Source organism: Serinus canaria, chromosome Z, assembly GCF_022539315.1.
Source record: "Serinus canaria isolate serCan28SL12 chromosome Z, serCan2020, whole genome shotgun sequence".
NCBI classification, from domain to species: Eukaryota; Metazoa; Chordata; class Aves; order Passeriformes; family Fringillidae; genus Serinus; species Serinus canaria.
In genome coordinates, this window is record NC_066343.1 from 12729381 (window position 1) to 12739582 (window position 10202).

The following is a 10202-nucleotide window of genomic DNA, read 5'->3' on the forward strand; positions in this document are numbered from 1 at the left end:
GGAGGCCCTTGTGCGCCGCCAGCTGAGAGGAGGGAGAAGGGCATGTGTCATCTTCAGGCAGAGTTTCAGCCCTCCCCTCAGTTTTTAGAGGAGTTGGGCTGTAGATCGGAAATGCAATGGTTTTGTAATTTGCTAGTTTAGGTGATAGGTTAGATTAGGTTAGGTTAGTTTAGGTGTCATTTAGGTTCAATTTAAAGCTCTGTTGGATTTTTTTCAAAAATAAAATTGTTCATTTTAGATAAAATTTTCAAAAATTTAGGACATGTAGGGAGCAACTTTTAAGGACTATAGAAGGTAGATAGCTTAGACAGTAGAGGATTGTTTAGCTTAGACGAGAGTATTGTTAATTTAGGCAAGCTCTGAGGTATCTTTGAAGTAGAAATGAAAGAATTGTCACAGAGGAAAAGCTGGGCTGCAGCAGAACTGGACCCTGCCGGCGCTGCAAGCTGTCAGCCTGAGCAGGCCACCTGCAGGACCGAATGCTGCAGAGGCAGAAGTAGTGAGGGGATACTTTGTTTCAGCCGGAGTGACAATAAAACTCTAAAGTATGCCAAGTGTTGTAAGACTCCCTTCCTTGCCGTGCTGTAGCTAAGTGGCCAGTCCCTTTCAGAAGCCCAAAGAACGTCCTGAGCCAAGTGCTTTGCTTGCCTGAACTGAGGAAAGCAAGTGCAGGAAGAGCGGAGAGGAGATGCCTGCGCCTGAGGAGGCCCTTGTGCCCCGCCAGCTGAGAGGAGGTGTAGCCATGATATTTTCTGAAAAATCCCTTTGCCAGGATTTTTTTCTCTTGAGAGGTCTCAGGAAGAAAATGTAAACAATAATGGTCTGCTGCTGTGGAATGCAACAGGTGGCATCTTTGATTGGTCTCATGAGGTTGTTTCTAATTAATCACAGTCAATGGCAGTCCAGCTGTCTCGGGCTGTCTGGTCAGTCACAAGATTCTATTATCCCTTATCATTCTTTCCCTTTCCTTGTGTAGTATATGATGTAGATAATTCATGCTTTGCATATTGTATAAAAATTATAAAGATCCAACCATGCATCTGACTCCCATGGCCAGAAGCAGGACTTTTCATTTCCAAAAGATTTCCTGGACCATTAACGAGTGAATGAGTCTTTCCTGGGAGATCAGTGACCATTTCCCAAGAATGTCCAGAACATTCACCGAACAACACCTGGGAGAGATTACATTGAAATCGGGCAAGTCCTGGCTACAGCTGAAAGGAAGACCATTTTGAGGAGCCCAGACAGCCACCCAAGCCTATGGACTCACTTTCCTACAGGACTGAATCTGTATAGTTCCCATTATACATATGTAGGAAGTTACAGAAATCTTACGTCATTTTTGCTTCAGGCGGAATAAACTGTATATAAGCTGGATACCTGGAGAAGTTGGTGTGACACTCTGGGGAGACGCTGACATTACATTGGTCTGACCCAAGTTCAACCAGCGTCAATATCTGGGGTTGACGCTGTCTTGGATGTGGCGGTTTCATAATACTCTATTTTTTTTTTTGTTGTTGTCGATCTAATAAATTTATAAATTTATAAAATTTATATTTTTTATCAATTTGGCTGCAGATTTGATCATTTATAACACCGGGTTCTCCCCTCTCTCCAAGGGCTGTCTCCCCTCTCCCGGCATGCCCCCTTACCCGGGCTCTCCTCCCTGTGCCCCGGACTCTTGCCCTTCTCCCAGAGCTCTATCCGCGTTCCCGGTATCTCCCCTCTCTTTGACTCGCCCCCCTCCCAGCCTGTCCCCCCTCTCCCTGGCTCACCCTTTCCCGGGATCTCCGCGACTCCCGTGCTCTCTCTCTGCCCCGGGCTCTCTCTGCTCCCAGAGTATCTCCTCTCCCAACCTGTGGCCCGTCTCCCTGGGTCCTCCCCTCTCCCCCGAGAGCTCCGCCTTCTCTCCGACTCTCCCGCCTCTCTTGGGATCTCCCCCTTCTCCCCGGGGACTTCTCCCTCTTGCAGGATTCCTCCCTTCTCCCAGAGTTCTGCCCTCCTACCAGCATCTCTCCCCTCTCCAGCTCACTCCTCCCTCTGCCAGGTGTCTCCCCTCTCCCGGGATGTCCGATCTTTCCCGGAACGCCCCATTCCACCCAGCCCCTCGCCGCCCGTCCCTCGCCGCCTGGGCCGGATCGCTCCGGGGCCGCGCTCGGAGCGCAGCGGGGCCGGGCCGGGGCCGCCGGGGTCGCGTCAGCTCCGCCCGCGGGAGGAGCCGCGACAGCGCCCCGGCAGGGACCCCGCGCAGGCGGAGCGGCCCCGGCTGCACCCGGCGCTGTGCGTGGGAAGGGGCTGCGGGGTGTGGGAGCTCCTCCGGGCTCGCTCTGGACACGAAGAGCTCCGACCTGTGCTCGCTTTGCATCTTCAAGGCTGTCGGATGCCTTGCAGAGCAGCTGGAATGCTCGGGCTATTCCGGTCGCTTCTAGTCTTTAGCTGAGTATTGCTGGACGGGAGTCTATGTACAAATCACCAGCGGGACAGGACTGCTGAGGAATGCGCCTCGAGCTCTTTGTTTTCCAGCATCAGTCTCATTACATGGGTAATACAATGGGAAGATGCCAGCAGCTCATGTCCCCAGCAGCAGGCAATGAATTTAATGGTACAACTTACTTTAAAGATTTTTTGACCAATCCCACCAAGGAAAAACATATTGACAGTAGTTCAATCCAACCACTGTAAACACATGTACCTTTTGTAAAAACACTGCCTGCTTATTTTGAATACAATACCTGCTTGTAAGCCTTAAAACACAATGCACAGAGCTCCCTTATTAAGCTCAGAAGTTCCTAATATCTTGCTAGATAGACTTTTCTGAGGCTTAGGGAGTCATTCTAGCCAAGCGTCAATACACTGGTGCATTAGTATTAATCAAGTTAGAATAAGCAGCGTAGCTCAGCTCGATGGAGGAGCCTCTGGACAGACTGACAGAGACTCACAGGCAAAGGGAGCTCCCCTAAGATGCAGACATTGTATTGGTTCAGTCTGGGGGCACAGAGATAGACCAATGAGCTGTCTCGGCCCGGGAGTTTTGAATGGGCTATAAAAGGGTGCCGGAGGCAATAAACGAAGCTGTTTGCTGATGACCAAAGGGAGTTCTGTCGTGTGTTACATCTCAGACATACAAACATCCTGGATTCTACAGTAATATACATAAAACATTGCTCTAGTTGCCCTTAATTTTCTACTTCTCATAGCACTTTTCTGCTGACAAATCTTATGGCTACTGCTTAGCTCTAACCGCAGTTCTCCTGTCTCTGAGGCCAGCCTTTTGCAGCTTTCCCAAAACCCTCTGATTTGAAGGATTCCCACAATTCCCCCTCTTGGGACAACTAAAAAGAAACCTTTGTAACCGCGTCGCTTATTAACTACCTTGCATGTCATGGCTTTACTGTAGTGGACCTGCTTATTACTTGCTTAAAGCATCCGTTTTCCTAGCATTAAGCCTTGCTATATTACAACAGAGCAATTTTAATGCTGTGAAAGTCCAGTCAGTTCAAAAGGCATAAGTCATGTCTGATAGCAATTACAAGCCATTGTTCCAAAACAGTCTTGCCTCTTCCAAGGGCTTAATTCAAAACATAGCTCCATGTATATGCCTTCATCAAGCATCTCTGTAAGATTTCGAGATCTCTGTGTGAATGCATTTCCTACCTCTCTCTCTCGTGTGATAAAAACTTCTTTGACAGTTTTGTCCATCATTTGTTGCACACACCAAAGTATGCAAGCTATTACTACTAGTATCACTACCAAAACACCCACTACATAGAGACCCATTTCACAAAGTTCCCTTAGCCAAGGTGTGAAGCTTCATCCTTCTAACAAATCGTCTAACTATGACCCACCATCTTCTTTAATTTGAGCTGTCAAATCTTTCAGCTTTTGCATGCTTTTGTGGATGGATTCAGGGCGATCAGAGAGGTTCATGGACCACAATCCTTCAAATTCCTCACCACCATGTCCATGTGCCAGTGAAAGAAAATCAATTGCTGCTCTGTTCTTTAAGGTTGTATGTCTGACAGCACTAACATCAGTCATCATGTCACTAATTGCAATGGAAGTATCACTGTCTTCTTTATTCAGCCAACACCCCAAACGGTAAAATGCTTTTAATGCTACACCTGAGGCAATTGATGTAGAAAGAAAGTTGATGTAACTTGTTTTGCAGGGCCCTTGGGTCTGAAATTGCTATTAAAGTTTTCTTTAGAATGATGGGAAAAATTTTTTTCTCTATGTTTTCTCTTGATGGCTTTTTTAACAATAGGTGCTATCACAGTGAGTTGTCTGATGCTACATGGACCACTTTTAATTTTTGAGGGAAGACCTGCCAGGCTCTATGTCCACAAATGGGCCAATATCCTTTTGGTGATTGTTGTGGGGTCTCATCTAGGTCATCTACTCGTCAGCATTTTCACCCTCAGGTGGCACTGGGGTGGTATAATTGCAGCACAGACTTGAGTTTCTGTACTCAGGATGATGAGGAGTAACATTTACCTGTGGATCTCCCTGGTACTGAAACGCAGCACAAAATTCCACTACCAGTGAACCAAGAATTCTAATTCTTGAGGTTCAGAAGGTGCTTTAAGAAGATCAGGGGCCCAGTGATGCCAGCTGGTTATGGGATTGGTCTCGCTGGCAGCCTCACACCAATATTTGTCACGACTGGGTATTGCCACTCCTTGGCTGGCTCTGGCACACTGACCAGACAGGTCCCAAAGGGTTTGTCTGGGCTCGAATTGGTCAAACATATGGTGCCTGAGCTTGCTGACTTGGCTAAAGCAAGGCAAACATTCCTTTTTGGCTGATCTACAGGCATACCTGCACTGCAAAAGCAAGAAAGCAAAACTAACAAGCGCCAGGATGTCATTTGCTCAAACTCCATGTTCCTGTTCAGCTGCTTTTCGGCAAAAGCTTCCCCATCTATTTCAGTTCTCAAGCAAATCATTTAGCGCTTGTTCAGGGACATGCCAACTATAAGGCACTAAACTGTCCCTCCAACGTTCAAGTTTTACAAATTGGGATATCTTAGAATTCTTTTTAACACAATGGACACCACACTTTTGCTAAAATAGCTTTGTGATATTAACAATTTCCACAGTCCAAAAATCAACATAAAACTCAAGATTTGTAGCTTTCACAGTTTGAACAGGGAATGTCTGGCATGAACTGAAGTTTCTCCATGCGGCTCACGTCTGCGTGCTCATTTCCCTGCTCATGGAATTGTCGGTGCACTCTTGTGTGTGAGACAGTTTCATGTCCTTCATGGGGATCCACTTAGGTCGGGCACCTGTGCAAAAACAAGCATAACCCTTTGCCCCAAGTGATTAGTGGAAATGGTCCTTCAGTTTGTCCTAACTCAGGGTTTCTGATCGAAAACGGAGGTTTTTCTTTCAATTTTGCCTGTGTGCTCTTTGAAAAGCGCCTAAAAATTGGAGGATTAGGTTCTGCAAATGAGCTATTCAGAACATAAAGACACAACAGTTTTTGCTCAACCTCATCAGAGCTGTTGCTTGGGCCACTCCCCATTTTGTTGATCTAGAATAAGCTTTAGTGTGTGGTGTGTCCTTTCAACAATTGCCTGACCTGTGTGGGAATAGGGAATTCCAAAAGTGTGGCAAACACACCAGTCCATCAAAAATGGGGCCATGTTTTGAGCTGTGTGTGTGCGGCCATTTGTCGGGTTTTGCCTGGTGGGGGATCAGTTTGGTGAGATCTGGACCCCGGTGACACTGAAGGGGAGAAAAGCAAATGATGAGAGACACTCTTCCCTCTTGGTACCAAAGTCCCACAGCTTTAATGGACAACAATTCCAAGAGAGAAAGGGAGCATCCAGGAGAGGAAAGAGGATGTCCAGGAGAGGAAAGAGTGTCCACCTCATGGCAGGAGATTTTAAACCCTGGGGGAGGGGGGACGGTAGAAAGGAACTACCCAAGTTCAACATACATAAATCACCACGCTGCAGTTTTCTGCGTTATTGCTGCACTTGGTGCAAACAAAATTCTAAAATCTCCCCAAATGCAACCATACAGTCCCAAATGTGGGACCACCTGTGACCACAATGTGGGAGAAAAACCACACAAACCCCCTGTATAGCCAAGCACCAGGTGTCACAGGGAATACCAACCCCTGCACGTAGAAAGTCCGCACATACAAGGTCACCGGGAAAGGGGCATCTCTTTATTAGGGGACGGAGTGCTCACTTTTCTCAACACAACACACACACCATACACCACAGCAGCATCCACCCACATCATCTTCCTCAAACATTCACACACTCAAAACACAACCACAATAACAACACACAGTAAAAACAGCAGCAATAAAACAGGATATGCTCAATTCACCCCCAGAATTGCTAGCAAGTTTTTATTGACCCAGCAAATCCTTTCTGCCAGCAGCCAGACCCAAACCCAAACTGTACAGGCGTACGTTGTGCGCAGGACATCTCTGTGTGACTTATGAACAGCCCTGCCCCTGCGTATGTCTTAGGGGTTACTTTATACACAGTTACACATACCCTTTATCCACAGTCCCAGCTGTCTTGTCTGTCCCCCACAAGGAACAGCCGAGAGCAGGGGTCCCTCCAGGAAAGGAATGTCCTGGCAGCACCCAGAGACCTCCACAGACCGGTTGTTCTCGCTGGAGCAGAGAAGCGTTCCTGCCGCGGTCACAAATGAAGTGTGGAATAGAACTCGCCTCTGGTTAAAGTTAGAAGGTGGTATTTTTATTACAGCACCAGGCACACGAGGAGTCGTCTCCTAAAGACATGTGCGAAGAATCAGCGGCTCCGGCTCTCTACTTACCTAAAAAAGTCTTACATATTCATATAATTCCCAAAATGCCTACTACATATTCATTAGCTAGCACCGCCTTCCCTCACATTGTATTAAAATGGGTTATAATTGAGTCCAAAGTTCCTTCCAGTTTGTGCAGTCTTTCACTTACAATGGGTTGTTGGGTTTTAAAGTGGGGAAAGGTCTCCTTCTGATGAAGGCCAAGACGTCTTCCTCAATTTGACCTCTTTACTTATGACCTGTTGGCAGGCTTTCAGGCCCCTTGTCTGTAGTAGAACTTTCAGGGCATGGTGCAGGCTACAGTCCTCTTCTTTGTCACAATGAAATCCGTGTCCCATCCTGCTTCTTTAAACTTAGTAAAGAAAGGCAAGTGATATATTACCCTGGCCTTAACCTCTTTATCTGCTAAACATTAACTACCCGGTATTATTTCTACTCTTCCTGTTATACTCTTTCCTCCTAACTAAATCTTGTTAAAATTTTAACTCTTCCAGTTCTTTTAAATCCTTGATTCTTTGGTCTCATCTCAGGCTCCAGCCATGTGTAAGCTGATGCTGTAACTGAGGAAATTCCACTCCTGAGCAGGAGATAAAAGGCCTGGTTCTTGGCTAGAAGGGTGAGAAGGATGAGATGCACACCGTTTATATCCAGGTGATGTCCTGAAGGAGCACTGCCAACCTGCGCCTGCTGCCGAGCACTGTGATCCATCTCCTTCTCCTCCACAGCAGATTTTTAGGAATCCTGGGGTTGGTATGTATTATTTGCTACTTCAACTAAAAGAAAAAATTTGCTTTGCAAGCCCAGTGGCGTCTTAGGTTCTTTTGTGCCTGGGTCTCCTCCTGAACCTGTGGCAATGACCACCAGGGACATTCAGGGAATTCGTAATCTCATGTCAGTAAATTCTGAGAAGTGATTTAAGTATCAATAAGTCAGTAAGTATCAATCAGTACATCAAATAATTAGGGCAAATATTTAGCCGGTGAGTTTCAGCAAAGTATTGAATATTTCTTAATTTCATGAATTCAATCTAGCAAGTGAGATTGCTGTGTGTGCAGGTGTTAGGGAAGGGATTCCTCATGCACCCAGGGCTAAAATCAAGTATTGCCTCCTTTCTAACCCTGAGCTGGCAGCAGGGATCCAGCCCTGCTTGGTAAGGTTCATTTTGAAGGCTTCTGTTGAGCAGGTAAGAAAGGTCAAAATGAAGTCTTATTCAGCTGTTTCCTTCTGGTTTACCTGTTTGAGGGTTATAATTCTGTGCTGCAGGTGTCCTGGGTGTGTGCAGAGCAGTGCAGCCCCACAAACCCCTTGGTTTCCCCACAAGTTGCCATGCCTTGTTCCTGGGTGTGCCCAGCTCTGGCAAGAGAAAGAGCCCACAGCGCAGTGGGCACCGTGCCCTGCCCAGCCGGGGCTCTCTGGCACAGAGCAGCAGCAGCACCAGCACCGTTCAACCGCTCCTGCCTTGGCTTCCCCCAGGACACAGAAGCCTCTGGAAATCAGCACCGCCAGTTGCATTCCCAGCCTGGAGCGGCTGCTGCTGGTGGGCAGATGCTGCCAGTTTGACTGCTTCCAAAAGGGAATAAAGGCAGAGATGTACATGCACCAGAGCCCTGGGCTTCTCCAAGAAATGTGCAAATATGTGGGGAGATTTGTTAGGAAGGATTTCAGCTGTTTTGCCAACAGTGGCTTCTCTCGTGGTTCTGTGTGTTCTAGATGAGTAATGTATGGTTGGCTCTGACAATTAAGAAGTAGATATGATGTGGATGTTGAACTGTGTAGTGATGGTATTGTAATATATCCTCCCACAGTCCTCTTCTCTCCCTCTTTTAATAGCCTTGGTAGTCAGGGCATTTGGGGAGGGCTGGCTTGTGACCAGGAGGCGGGGTGTAACACCAGCTGACCTCCAATGAAGATGCAAGAAAGTAATCTCCAGCAATGGACAGCAGAGAAAGAGCTGACTGACAAAACTTTTGGAGGGGCTAAGGGTATAAAAGGCCGAACATTCTTTTTGGAAATGAGCATGTGGCTGCTAGTCACAGAGACTCTCAGTGCTGTAATCTTTCCTTATTCACTCCTTTGATAAGGTTTAATAAACCTTTAAAATTTTAAAAGTGAGAGTCTAAACTCACATGTGCAATGCTGTGGGCCATTTTCTTGGTCTGCTTTCCTTTGCTTGTATCCCATCTGAGTGCTCAGTTGGGGTACAGGCTGTAGGTGCTTGGGGCACTGTTGGAGTTACTCTTAGATCCCCTGAAGAACAGGGTTTGACCCATGAGGGGAATTTGTGCTGCTTTGTGACAGAGGAGAACTTCCCAGGCTCTTTTGTGTTTGCTATAGGGAAGGTTGGTTACTGCTTGGCATAAATTCACAGACCAGCATAGAGGGTTTGCTTTGTGATGTCAGGGCATGGTTGCCACGTCGTCGTGGTGACATCAGAAGGTTACCTTGGTGCACGGAAGGCCTGAGTGTCAGAGCAGCCCTAGAGCTTGCTCAGAGCAGGAGCATCCTCCTGCTTGAGGCATTTGTCAGGGTGCAGCTGCACACTGACAGCAGCCTTGTTTTTCCTACTGTTGCAGCAAACTTGCTCAGCAGTGCTACAATGATTCATCATCTTGCTACTGCAGCTTTTGCTGCATATGGCATTTCTTTTTCCATCTATTGCGTGACTCACTTTGCACGTAAGTAGAGGTTTCCCTTCTACTTAGGGATGGTGTGTAACCTAACCTGCCTTTTGTATGTCTTCCTGCTCTTTCTTAGTGCCTGAGTTTCTGATTTAGAAACAGGAAGAGCATTAGGATGCCACTGGTTTGCTGAAGCTGCTGTCAAGATGCTCAGCTAAAAAGGGGGTGTCTGTAGCCACAGGGGCAGCATTTGCAAGGGAACATGCAGGGATTCTCTTCCCTCCATGGAAGAGTCTGTGGCAGCAGAATCTGTCATTTCCTCAGTTGCTGGGACAAGCGAGACAGCTTTGAAAATGCAGACTGGAAGAGCTTCTTGGAGGGCCTTCTAAAAACTCTGCAGTTGTTCCCAGAATTCAGGGAAAGCTTCTTCCTTTCTAATTTTTTCCATGAAAGGATTTGACCAAGGTCCAACTTGACCTTTTACTGAGTGCTAAATTAGTGATTCCCTTGCAAGGAAGTGCAAACTCTAAAGCAGTGAGTGTCTGCTCCTGTGCCCTGGAGCTGCTGCTGTGCTGTTTCACAATAGAATTGCCACAGCTCAGGGGGATTTTGGGAAGCTTTGTGGATGACAATGTTTCTAGCATGGTAATGTGTATTAGTGGATGCAACTAATTTAAAAAAAAAAAAGAAACTGAAGGAGAGGATTTTAAAAGTAGTTTTATGTGTTTGGTAGAAGAGAAGCAGAGTGTTGAAGAACAATTTACATTTTCTTGATCATGTTTCTATTCAA

General features: G+C 46.7%; 1 long non-coding RNA gene across 1 annotated transcript in view; it reads left to right on the forward strand.

The window, feature by feature from the left end:
• Positions 1-7249: 7249 nt before the first annotated feature.
• Positions 7250-10202, forward strand: part of LOC127061085 (uncharacterized) — a 5159-nt gene continuing 2206 nt past the window's right edge. Inside the window, exon 1 of the long non-coding RNA XR_007780535.1 lies at positions 7250-7544. This is a non-coding gene — a long non-coding RNA (uncharacterized LOC127061085). The remainder of the gene's footprint in view (positions 7545-10202) is intronic.